At 43.1% G+C, this 13,204-nt stretch overlaps 1 long non-coding RNA gene across 2 annotated transcripts in view; it reads right to left on the reverse strand.

Annotated features, from left to right (window-relative positions):
• The window catches only part of LOC126952842 (uncharacterized), a 14,726-nt gene extending 6,691 nt beyond the window's left edge, over positions 1-8,035 (reverse strand). For both annotated transcript variants that reach the window (XR_007725040.1, XR_007725041.1), the window contains exon 1: positions 7,791-8,035. This is a non-coding gene — a long non-coding RNA (uncharacterized LOC126952842). The remainder of the gene's footprint in view (positions 1-7,790) is intronic.
• Between the last annotated feature and the right edge of the window lie 5,169 nt (positions 8,036-13,204).

The following is a 13,204-nucleotide window of genomic DNA, read 5'->3' on the forward strand; positions in this document are numbered from 1 at the left end:
CTGTCTCAAAAAAAAAAAAGCTCCAGGAATTTTCTTACCCAGTAAAAATGATATGATTCTAAAGTTATCAGAAACCTGTAATCAAGAGTACTTTTTGGGGTCCTTTCCATCCTTTCAGGAACCTCCTAAAAGACACCATATTCTAGAATTGTGCCTACTTGTGAAGTTTTCAGAAACTGCATCAGCATTAAGCAGTTAACTGTGGAAATGACCTTCCTTCCTTCCTTCCTTCCTTCCTTCCTTCCTCTCTCTCTTTCTTTCTTTCTTCCCTTCTTTCTTTCTTTCTTTCCTTTATTTTGAGACAGAGTATCACTCTGTTGCCCATGTTGGAATGCAGTGGTGCAATCTCGGCTCACTGCAACTCCGCCTTCCAGGCTCAAGCAACTCTCATGCCTCAGACTCTCCAGTAGCTGGAACTACAGGTGTGCACCACTTATCCAGGCTAATTTTTGTATTTTTAGTACAGACTAGGTTTTGCCATGTTGGCCATCCCCAAAAGGATACTTAGCCTTAGATTTTCAGAGGGATCTATCTGCTTTTGATTCCTGGTGTTTCATGAGGAAAACAGAGGTTTATCCCAAAACAGGATCTGTAGTGCCTCCTCTGTTTTTCCCAAGGAGTCCCAGGCTGTTAGAAGTTACCTTAAGTCCTCTCATGTGTGCAACAAAAGTGACAAGAAGACAAAATGGAGAAAAACAATTCAGTTGGCTAAAAAGAAAAAAAAAACTTAAAAAAAAAACAAGATCCAAGAAGAGAAAAAACCAAAAGGCCTTTTAAATATACCTATAGCTTGGATATCCACTTTTAATTAAGCTGACTTTTAACTATAGCGCTCTTTCTAAAAAAAAAAAAAAAAAAACAAAAAAAAACCTTTTGTTTGGTTTTTGAGATGGAGTCTTGCTCTGTTGCCTAGGCTGGAGTGCAGTGGTGCGATCTCAGCTCACTGCAACCTCTACATCCCAGGTTAAAGCAATTATCCTGCCTCAGCCTCCTGAATAGGTGGGATTACCAGTACAAGCCACCACATTCAGCTAATTTTTATACTTTTAGTAGAGACAGGGTTTCTCCATGTTGGTCAGGCTGGTCTCAAACTCCTGACCTCAGGTGATCCACCCTTCTTGGCCTCCCAAAGCGCTGGGATTACAGGCATGAACTACTGTGCCCAGCCTAAAAAAATCATTTTAAATATCTTATTACTCGACTTTAGCCAGGCTAAACAGCCAATATGTCTGGCTTTTGAACTTTACCAAAGGCAATCTCCCAGGTGAAACCAATAAGCCTTAACTAAGGTTATGACTTAACCACAAGTGTACGAGGTATTTTCAAAAGGGTAGCAAGCAATTTTTACAAACTCTAGAATTTCCAAACATAGCTCAGAGAAAGGAAAACTCAAGATGAGGAGTCAGAAGTTGTTCATGAGGGGAAGAGAATCAGCAAATAGCAAAGATCTCAAACCAAACAGGTCTCATTCCCTGAGCTGGGATTGAACCCTGGCCACCATCATAAGATGGTAAAGCCTTAACCACTAAGCTACACCACTGGTGGTTTCCATTGCTCTTCCCAGAAGAGGAGCCTAGAGCGGCCAATTTTCTGCTTGCAAAGGCTTTTAACTGTTCAAGACAATTTTTAGAGCTAACTATGACATGAACTCCAAAATTCCTGTCCTCCAGATGGTGGAGACCAAAAGCAAGTACCATCATGTGGTTATAAGGTCAAGCTCCCAAGGACATACAACAAGATGAGAGGGAATCCTTATCCAGTGTTTTTTGGTTTCAGGGACCTGCAGTTTGTAACTGACCAGTTTGCCAGGCTGGCTTGAACAGCAGGCTTCTGGGAGTCCTAGGCCCACATTTGATCCTATTTAACCCCTTTTTATGACCAAATGACACAGAAAGACCAATTCATAGCACAAAGTACACCAGATCTGCTACAGCTTAAAATTAGCTCACAAATCCTTTTTATCATTAATTAAAACTTTGCAGAGGACACCATGATTTTTACCATTCCTACAACCATTTCCACACAGAGAGAGGCCAGAAGTCCGACTGCTAAGAAATTCTTACCTTTTTGCTAGCATGCCAGGCTTCCGGGCTCCCTCTTTCTGAGTGGCCCTAGTGACCCTGTTAGCTGCACCCTGGTGTGTGTGGCCTGGGGGCCAAGTCACAATGCAAAGGAAAATCATCTTGTTTGATTTCATGGAACCATAGGCAAAAGCCTCTCAATTTTGTAAGATGCTGCCCAAGAGATTGCATGGGGGAGCTGAATTAATATTTTCCCGTCCAGCCACAGCAAAATACATGTGACAAAACTTAGACATTAGCCACTCTGCTTAGTGCCAATATTGAACTGGTAAGGCTTAAACTTGCCCCTGGTTGGGCTCTGCTATCTTTAATCCATTCAAAGTGGGGTGGAATGACCTCCAGCCACGAGTTTCACCATGTGGTCTCTAGGCAAGATGTAATAGAAAGATAGAAAAAGGAAAGAAGAGAAAGAGAAAAAGAAAAGCATTGATTGCAGCAGGGTGGAGAAGGCAAAGAGTTCAGGGAGGCCAGAGAAGGACCCATCTATTGCAGTGACACTAAATTAAAAGTTCAGGGACGGGCGCGGTGGCTCATGCCTATAATCACAGCACTTTGGGAGGCCAAGGTGGGCAGATCACCTGAGGTCAGGAGTTTGAGAACGGCCTGACCAACATGGTGAAACCCCATCTCTACCAAATGCAAAAAATTAGCCGGGCGTGGTGGTGGGCGCCCGTAATCCCAGCTACTCGAGAGGCTGAGGCAGAAGAATCACTTGAACCCGGGAGGCGGAAGTTGCAGTGAGCTGAGATTGTGCCACTGCACTCCAGCCTGGGCGACAGAGCGAGACTCCATTTCAAAAAATAAAAAACTTCAGGGAGCTGCTTGTCAGTCATGAAGGGATCTTTTCCAGTCGTCTCATCAGCTCTCAAGTGTCCACTTTGGGGAGAAAAAAGTTCCCCATGTCCCATGATCCTGTACATGCCTCATCCTGTCACCCACAGCCATCAGCAAAAAGTGCAAGGCAGATTTAATTTTTTAAATCAATTAGTTGCTTAAAATTTTTATTTATTTTTTGTAAAGTCTTTAAATGCAAATATTGAAACTTTTTAGAAGTTTCTGCATATCAATAGGCATCGCTACATGAGACTGTACATGACTGTACATGACACTAATTTGGGAGCCCTCATTTTCAAATGCACTTCAGTGCAGTGTTGTTCTTTCGGAATGTTCCACTGCAAGTTCTTTAGTAAAAAAAAAATTTTTTTTTTTGAGACACAGTCTCTGTCACCCAGGCTGGAGTGCAGTATTATGATCTCAGCTCATGGCAGCCTCCACCTCCTAGGTTCAAGTGATTCTTGTGCCTCAGCCTCCCGAGTAGCTGGAATTACAGGCACATGCCTGGATTTTTTTTTTTTTTTATTTTTAGTAGAGACAGGGTTTCACAATGTTGGCCAGCCTGGTCTCAAACTCCTAGCCTCAAGCAATCTACCCACCTTGGCCTCCCAAAGTGCAGGGATTACAGGTGTGAGCCACCACGCCAGGACAATTTCTGTAAGACTTTGCTCCTTCCAGGGCCTAATACTTATGCATGTGTAATCCAAAAGGAATTCAGTTCTTCAGAAATTAAGGATCACGTTTTTACCTCAAATACTGGCTTTGCTCTCAGGTTCCCTTGTTCAACTTAGCCAATGATTTTTTTTTTCCTACATAAGTGCACAAGAAAAATGAAACAAAGGAGTAGAACACAAAAATCCCTGTGAATTTCCAAAAGCCAAATTTTACACCCTTGCAATATTGCCATTTAATACTGGTTTCTTTCTGATCCAGTTAGATGTAAGAGGCCTCTAACTAGATCCAAGCCAGTTAATTACTGGAGCCAATCCGATCCTGGACTCAGTTCAATTTCTTTTGCTACTTTCAAACCCAATCAGGATCAGAAATTTACTCAAAGAAACTCAAGAGAGCTCAACACACAAATCTGTGGAGCTTCAGAATCTGAGAGAGAACTTCCCACGATCCCCAGCTGCTCCGAGAGAGAAGGAGACACAATGAGCCCGGAGTGTACCTCGTAGGTCACTCAGCACTCCTGCGGGTCATTAGAAGCTCTACTTCCAACCCCACTTCTGACACCACCTAATAAAAGAAAAACTTCAGCCGAATAAATTTTAAATGAGGTTAATTGGGCAATAAACAATTCACAAATCGGGCAGCCCCCCAAGCCAGAGTATGCTCAAAGTCTCCAGCACAGCCGCGTGGTGGAAGAAAGTTTACGGACAGAAAAAGAAAAGTAACACACAGAAAACAGAAGTGAGGTACAGAAACGGCCAGATTGGTTACAGCTCAATGTCTGCCTAACTTGAACACGGTTCAAACAGTTGGCTACATATGATTGGCCAAAACTTGGTGATTGGCACAACTGTAGGCTACGGTCTGTTTACACCTCCACTTGTTCGTGATGTACAGAGAAACCTTTAGGCCAAACTTAAAATATGTAAGTTTAGGCTAAACTTGATTTAACAGAAGAAATTATTTTACATATTAGGGAACTGACCACAGAAATAAAGTAACTTGCCCAAGTCACACAACTCCTGGTAAAAACAAAATTGCATAGTCCCCCTACCCCATTCCCACAGGGTCTCAGAACCCCTACAGGACCAGACATAAAAAATACTGATATAGCCACAGAGCAAGGCAGGGAAGTGGGGAGATGAAATCAAAATCTTTCGGGGAAAAAAATAATGCAGGACATGAAAAGACCTCCAGAGTCTTAGTGCTATTTGTAGACTCCAAGTTACGTTCTTACTTTTAGAATAAAAATGGTACCTTATATAATTTTATCAAAACACTTTCATTTTAAGGCATAGTAAATTTAAAAGTGTTGTCATTCACATAACATTCACAAAATGTTCTTGTTGAATGTGTATTTTCAAGTGTAGTTTTACCTGGAAATAAAAGTTGTTGCATTTGAAACACCTATGGGATAGTATCTTAGCTTTACCTGATGTATAAGAAGCAGCAAAAGGTTGACAACAAAAAAGTCTATTACTATTACAGTAAAAGAACAAAGATGAGAGAGCACGGGGTTCAGCCTGGAAGAGGACGCGAAGCGAAATGACACTGCATGGTTGTTGTTCCCTAAGCGAGGATTTCCCCTCCAAGCCCAACACGGGAAAACCAGTCCTCTCCTTGGATGCATCAAGTGACAGCACGTTCAGAGGCACACACGGATGCTGAGGATCCTCCACTGAGTTTATGGGCTAGAGAATTATTTACCTACAGAAACGAAGCCCAAAGAAAAACCAAATGAAAAACGTGACATACAAGCTGTGCCACAGAGGTGTAGTTTGTTTACCTTAGGTTACTTTGTTTTTATTATATTCACACAGTCTAAAACTAAAGGTCTGTGCATGTTAAAGCAAATTCCACCTTCAAATGTTAATTTTCATTCCGTTAAATAAACACTCATTGTGAATGTTCGCTCTCTAGGCACTAAGGATGTAACTCAGAAGACATGGGCCTTGTCCTCAAGCTGCTTGAAATCCAAAATCCAAAGAGACAAAGAAAAGAAGATTGCTACATGTGTATTTTATTTCGTGTTTTTTTAATTTTTTATTTCCATAGGTTGTTTTGATCACCACTGAGTACCATAAGATATACACTGGAGCCACTCAGGAGCATAAAGAGGGCACTTTGAAAAAATGAGATTTAGGAAAGGTTCCTGGGGACTGTGTTTACCTGAGGTTAGCAAAACAGAGAAAGGGGAAATGGCATTTCCAGCAGGAGAAGCAGGCTCAGGAGCAGAGAGGCATGAAGTTGCAAGGAGAACTGCAGTTCTTCAGCGTGACTGAAGCCAGGTGGGATGTGGGCCGGGCTGCACTGTAACCTGCCTTGTGTGCTGATGGCAGGTGTTTGCATTTTATCCCACTGGACATGGGAGGTTGTGAAGCATCTTAAGCAGGACAGTAACATGATGAGATTTGTGTGTGGAGGGGGCAGCGGTAAGGAGGATGGGTTGGAGGAGGCTGGTTTGAAAGCAAGACCAGTACAACTCTTCAGCCATCAGGTGGGAAGTCATGAGGGTGTAGGCAGGGGCAGGAACATGGGGTGAGGGAGACAGCAGGCGGGTTTGAATGGCAGTAATGACATGAGAGGCCACAGGAATCACTAAATCTTGTGCCAGAAGTAGGGATATGAAGGAGTCCAGAATACCCAGACAGTGTGGAGAACTGTGGCATCAGTGACTGCAAAGGTGATGAAAAATGAAATAATTGAGAGAAGGTTAGATGCTCTGTTTGGAACATGCTTAGTTTGAATTTCTGTGGGAACAAATGGAGTTAATCTGAGGACAGAGAGCTAAATGGCTGGGTCCCAGGCTACACTAGGTTAGTGACATAGACTGGAAGGAGACTCATTATAAGCAAAGTTCTACATTTGGATCGGGCCACTCAAGAAAAGTACATAAAGTCAGAATAGCAAGGGTCTGAGTGTGTGCTCCTGCATCCAGACAAACACAGACATGAAAAAAGAGGCTGAAAAGGAGAAGACTAGAAAGTAGGAGGAAAACAAAGAGGAAGTGGGTTCATAAAAGACACCAGACAGGAGAAAAAGTCCAGGAAGGAGGAGCGGATGCATCACAAACACACTAATGACACACAAGAGATAGAGACAGAGAAGTGACCACTGGTTTGGGTTGTATAAAGGTCACCCTGAGAGCAGCATCAGAGATGTGGGGAAGAAAAAGGGAGAATGCAGTGGGTTGAGGACTGAATGAAATGGGAGAGAATCACTAACGGGCTGGGTGTGGTGCCGCACACCTGTAATCTCAGTGCTGTGAGAGGCTGAGACAGGAGGATCACTTGAGGCCAGGAGTTTGAGACCAGCCTAGGAAACACAGTAAGACTCCATATCTAAGAAAATATATATATATATATTTTTTTAAATTATCCAGGTGTGGTGACAGACACCTGTAGACCCAGTTACCCAGGAGGCTGAGGTGCGAGGATCCCTTGAGCCTGGGAGTTCAAGGTTGCAGTGAACTGTGATCACGTTATTGCACTCCAGCCTGGGCAACAGAGCAGGACCCTGTATCGAGAGAGAGAGAGAGACAGAGAGAGACAGAGAGAGAGAGAGAAAAGAAGAAGGAGAAGGAGAAGGAGAAGGAGAAGGAAGAAGGAGGAAGAGGAGGAGGAGGAGGGAGAAGGAGGGAAGGAAGGAAGGAAGGAAGGAAGGAAGGAAGGAAGGAAGGAAGGAAGGAAGGAAGGAAGGAAGGAAGGAAGGAAGGAAGGAAGGAAGGAAGGAAGGAAGGAAGGAAGGAAGGAAGGAAGGAAGGAAGGAAGGAAGGAAGGAAGGAAGGAAGGAGAAAAAAAAAAAAAACCCACATTGCAGACTCCTATTTGAGGAAGCTGACCTCTACAATTTACAAGAGAATCTCCAGAGGAGGTTGCCAAGCCCCGGCTCTTCCCTCTTCAGCGCGAGGACATGGGGGAAAGGAGACATTTATGAATCTCTTTGAGTCTCAGTCTTTTCATTTCTAAAATTGCGTTAATGAAAGCCTTTCTGAAAATGGTGTTGTGAGGAAGGACATGAGGTTTGGCACTCAGGACGCGTTCAGTAAACGGTGGTTATACTGTTGTTAGAATGAGAGAAAGCAAAAGGGAGCCTCACGCAAAACAGTAAAGAAGAGAGAAAAGAAACAGGAAAGAAAACAGCATCTGTGGACTCCAGAAGCGCCCAGAGCCCCCACTCTCCCTCGCCCACCTGAGCACTCACCCCTGATGACCTGGCTTCCGGGAGGCTCAGCAGGGCAGCCAGGGCCATGGCTCCTTCAGCCTTCAGGGTGCATCGGCAATGGCCACTGTGTGCCAGACCCGGAGGGGAGAATGAGGCGGTGCAGGGAGGGAGGAGCTCCGAATCCAGCACTCCTTTCCCCACCCCTGTCCAGGCAGAAAGGCTGGAGATGAAACAGGCTGTGGCTGGGGAAGTAAGATGCTAGAGCTGCCGGGAAGAAGTGGGAGAATTCTCAGGCACCAGCAGGACCCAGAAAGCCCCTGCCTACTGCAGAGCGTGGGGGTAAGTGAAGAAAATGAAAATTAGGACGTCACAATCACCTTCCTCTTAACGAGGAAATACATTACGGAAGTTGGGATTTTTTATTTGTAGTTACTTTTGTGAATGGATGATATTTCTTCATAATTTTACATTGATTCTTTGCATCATAGAGGAATTCATTTGTTACCAGGTGATATTATATTGACCCTTTTATAGCTTTGATAATTTTGGAGAAAATCTTTGATGTTTTCAAACATATAAGGAGAAGGAAACAATATTTAATTATTTAATTAGTAATTATTATTTTATTTCTTCTTATAAAAATGTGGTGAAGCTGGGTGCACAGCTGAATGAAATTTTAGAGTCAGCTGGGCACGGTAGCTCATGCCTGTAATCCCAGCACTTTGGGAGGCTGAGGCGGGTGGATCACCTGAGGTCAGGAGCTCGAGACCAGCCTGGCCAACATGGTGAAACCCCGTCTCTACTAAAAATATAAAAATTAGCTGGGCATGGTGGCACGTGCCTGTAATCCCAGATACTCGGGGGGCTGAGGGAGGAGAATCACTTGAACCTGGGAGGCGGAGGTTGCAGTGAGCCAAGATTACACCATTGCAGTCCAGCCTGGGCAACAAGAGCAAAACACCATCTCAAAAAAGAATGTGGTGATACAAAGAACCCCACTTTAAATTTTATGTTTAAGAACAATTTATTTTTCTCCTTTATTTTCTCTGTGTGTGTGTGTGTGTGTATGTGTGTGTGTGTGTGAGAGAGAGAGAGAGAGAGAGAGAGAGAGAAAGAGAGAGACAGGGTCTCACTCTGTTAACCAGGCTGGAGTGCAGTGGTACCATCTCAGCTCACCGTAGCCTCCACCTCCTGGGCTCAAACAATGCTCCCAGTCAGCCTCCCCAGTAGCTGGCACCACAGGCACATGCCACCGTGTGCCTGCATTTTAACTCATGTACTTCCTCTTTCCCATGTTCTCTAGTTTATAGCGTGTCCTTTCCTGAGGAACATAAATCAATGTTATTGTCTGCCCCTTTCATCCTGAAAGGAAGGAGATAGTCACATGGCCATTTTATGCTTGAAGGATTTGGTGATCACTGGGTCCAGTGAAGAGCCCCAGGATGAGTCAGTATGGTTTCACCCAGGCATGGAGAAATTAACTTCTTAATGATGATTGAGTCTCCTTATTAAATAGGAGTGCAACTGATAGAGGATCTCCTCACATTTGCTTTATTTCATGGTACTGCCCAAATTCATGCTGTACCCTCAGCAGCAAGGAGGGGGACCATTACTCCTGGCGTTCCCAGATGGAACAGACACCAAGCCTGGCTTTGCCACTGAACACAATACAAAACTGATAATGCAGGTCAGTTATTAGGAATATGCTTCCCAAATGTAGAAATCAACATAAGATCCCAATTTTAAATAACAGGTAGAATAGCATAATATATTATATTATTTTATTTTATTTATTTAGAGATGGAGTCCCACTGTATCACCCAGGCTGAAATGCAGTGGCATGATCTCAGCTCACTGCAACCTCTGCCTCCAGGATTCAAGCGATCCTCCCATCTCGGTCTCTAGAGTAGCTGAGAGCTAATTTTTTGTGTTTTTGGTAAGATGAGGTTTTACCATCTTGGCCAGACTGGTCTTGGACTCCTGAGCTCAAGTAATCCACCCACCTCGGCCTCCCAAAATGCTGGGATTGCAGAAGTGAGCCGCCATGCGCAGCCGCATGATACATTATCGTTCTCTTTGTATATTATTTGTACTAAGTTATAGATACACACTTATTCCATAACTCTATGTTCACCAGATCACCCCAACTCCTCCTCTTGCAGGTTACACAGTGAAAATACATCCTTAGTTTCAAAAACTATGTGTATACCAGATTTTTCAGGCATAGGCTTGCTTTTAGAATACAGTTTACTATGGTTTTTGTAACTCATCTTAATTGATGTTTAATACCAAGAGAGAAGTCATATTTTCTCCAGTCATTTCATGGTATGATGTGCCAGTAAGTCCAAATTTTATGTAATGGTAATCAGGAGGCTGGGCACGGTGGCTCATGCCTGTAATCCCAGCACTTTGGGAGGCTGAGGTGGGCAGATCACCTGAGGTAGGGAGTTCAAGACCAGCCTGACCAACATAGTGAAATCCTATCTCTACCAAAAATACAAAAATTAACTGGGCGTGGTGGCAGGTGCCTGTAATCCCAGCTGCTTGGGAGGCTGAGGCATGAGAATTGCTTGAACCCAGGAGTTGGAGATTGCAGCGAGCTGAGACCGTGCCATTGCACTCTGCCCTGGGCAACAAGAGCGAAACTCCATCCCCCCAGCAAAAAAAAAATAGCAATCAGGAAAACTTGTAGTTGCTACAATATTATTAGATTAATATGAATTTTCAAAAATGGCAGAGCCTTAACCAAACTTAAAGAGTTTTTCTTTCTTAACTGACCTTCTTGGATGTGACTACAGGAAATTTTGATGAAATATGTTCATAAATTATGATGACAAGTTGGTTTTGGGGGATTTTTACATATTAGCAGATACCAATGCCAAAGGAAGAGCTATGTTGGCGGCCTTCAGAGCCACCCCAGGTGAGATGACGCCCTCGGAGGACTCACAGGGCTCCTCATGCAGTCCTACTCGGGGCTCTGATTTATTATAGTAAAAGGATGCAAAGTAAACTCAGCACAGGGAAAGGCACACGGGGCAAAGCCCAGGAGAAACCAGGCGCAGGCTTCCAAGGATCCTGTGCCCCTGGAGCCACACAGGACACACTTAGTTTCTCCCACAAGGAGCTGGGATGCCATATGTAAAATATTGTCTACCAGGAAGCTAGTAACAGACCAGCACTAGGGCCTTTGGGGGCTTTTATTAGTCAGACTTCTTCAGAGAAACAGAATTTATTGGATATATATAGGTAGACAGATGACAGGGGATTTATGCTGGGGATTCACTCTCTCAACTATGGAGGCTGAGGAGTCCCACGTTAGGCCATCTGCAAGCTGCTAAGACAGGGGAGCCAGTAGCACGGCTCAGTCCAAGTCTGAAGGGCTGAGAACTGGGGGAGCTGGTGGAGTAACTCTGAGTCCAAGAGCAAAAACATGGGGGGCTACTGGTGCAAGTCCCTGAGTGTGAAGGCCAGAGAACCTGGAGATCTGATGTCCAAGGGGAAGGGAATATAGGACTCCCTACTCCAAAACAGAGAGAGAGTGAATTCGCCTTTTTTCTCCCTTTTTGTTCCAGCCAGGCCTTCAGCCGATTGAATGGTGCAGTGAGTCGAAATCACACCACTGCACTCCAGCCTGGGCAACAGAGCGAGACTCTGTCTCGGGAAAAAAAAGAAAAGACAAAGAAAGGCATATATTGCTACAGAAGATACTCTTAAATCCTACTTTTCTGGAAATATTGGTTACTATAGAAAATATAGAACTAAATTCATTTTAAAATTCTCATTCTGAAATTATTACAAATGTTTAATGAATCATATTAGCATATAGGCAAGTTTTAGAAAGCTAAAATTACAAACCAGGGTGCAGATGAGTCTTCTGTGAAATTTTTAATTTTTGCAGAACACCATGAGAAATTACACATTTTCTATTCTATATTTCTTGTAGGAAATAGAGGCTGCCCCTCTCTCAGTGCCCCACATGAGAAAGGGAAGTTGTCCTTTTACATATCCACAGTCAAACATCTTGGTAAACAGAGGAAAGCAGGCTGGGCCTGGTGGCTCATGCCTATAATCCCAGCACTTTGGGAGGCCAAGGAGGGCAGATAGCTTGACCAGCATGGGCAACATGGCAAAACCCTGTCTCTACAAAAAAATTAAAAAATAAAAACTAAATGTAGTCCCAGGTACTCAGGAAGCTGAGGCAAGAGGATCACTTGAGCCCGGGAGGTAAAGGCTTCAGTGAGCCATGATAATGCCACTGCACTCCAGCCTGGGCAACAGAGTGAGACCCTGGCTCCAGAAAAAGAAAAACAAGAGGAAGGCAATCTACTTTGTACCCAAAGAATTTTACATGCAAAGAGTTTGACTATGAATGAGCCTCCATTGCTTAAGAGAGACTTCACTATTTGGGATTTTAAGAAAGAAAGACACAAACAAGCAAACCTCATCTGCAGAGGACTGAGAAACCAGTGTTTATAATACCCAGTGATTAATTTAATATTGTCTTGAGTCATAATTAAAAGGGACTTAGTTTAAAAGTCATTTCGATTGATAACTGACTCAGAGTCCTCAACATTTCACCTTTTGCTTTATGAAAAGAACGAGTAGATTAATTTAGAGTTTGACAAGGAGAAGGAAGTCTCCCCTGATTTTCTGTTTGGCCAAGAATTTATCCTAACGTGGTACCATCAGAGTACAGTCAGAAAGCTGTGCGTCAACTCAGACTTCTCACCATTGAGTCAAGCTGTGAAGCCTGCCGTCTTGGGGGTAAGGATTTCCATACAGAAACACTGTAAGTAAATAATTTAGCGCTTGTTTCTTATTCCTTTTTGTTGGGTAACTACACAGAATTAAAACTGTTGTTTTGAATTCACAAAAGAAATGTTTTAAAACTTTCGAGGAAAAAGCCAGATTATCCATTGCAAAGCATCGAAATTCAAAAATCATGTTAAGGCTAGCGAAATAGGATCCTATCCCCACCTAGTGGCCAACACTGAAATCTAGACAGAACAGGAAACAAGGGAATTTGTCGACAATTTGGGAATACTCCAGCATTCTTTACAAAAAAAAGTTAGAGAAAAGGTTAAGCACAAAAAAAACACATATCAAAATAAATATGACCAAATACATAGGTTTTGGCAGCACATCGGTTTCTGTGGTTTTGCTATGCTTTTAGCAGCAGCTGTAAAAAGCATTGCACACTAAGCATTGCTAGATTGCCAAACAAACCTAATTATATTTTTTTGTTTGGTTTTTTGTTTTTTTCAAAACCTCCTACCTCTGTGACATAATTATGTTTTTAATGAGTTGAATGTAAAAACAAACATCAATGCATAGAAAGTTTCAGTTAGACAGGAGGAATAAATTCAAGATATGTACTGTACAACATGGTGACTCTAGCTAATAACAATGTACTGTGTACTTGAATATTGCTAAGTGAATAATTTTAAGTGTTC

The sequence above is a fragment of the Macaca thibetana genome, chromosome 4 (genome assembly GCF_024542745.1).
Source record: "Macaca thibetana thibetana isolate TM-01 chromosome 4, ASM2454274v1, whole genome shotgun sequence".
In the NCBI taxonomy this organism is placed as follows: Eukaryota; Metazoa; Chordata; class Mammalia; order Primates; family Cercopithecidae; genus Macaca; species Macaca thibetana.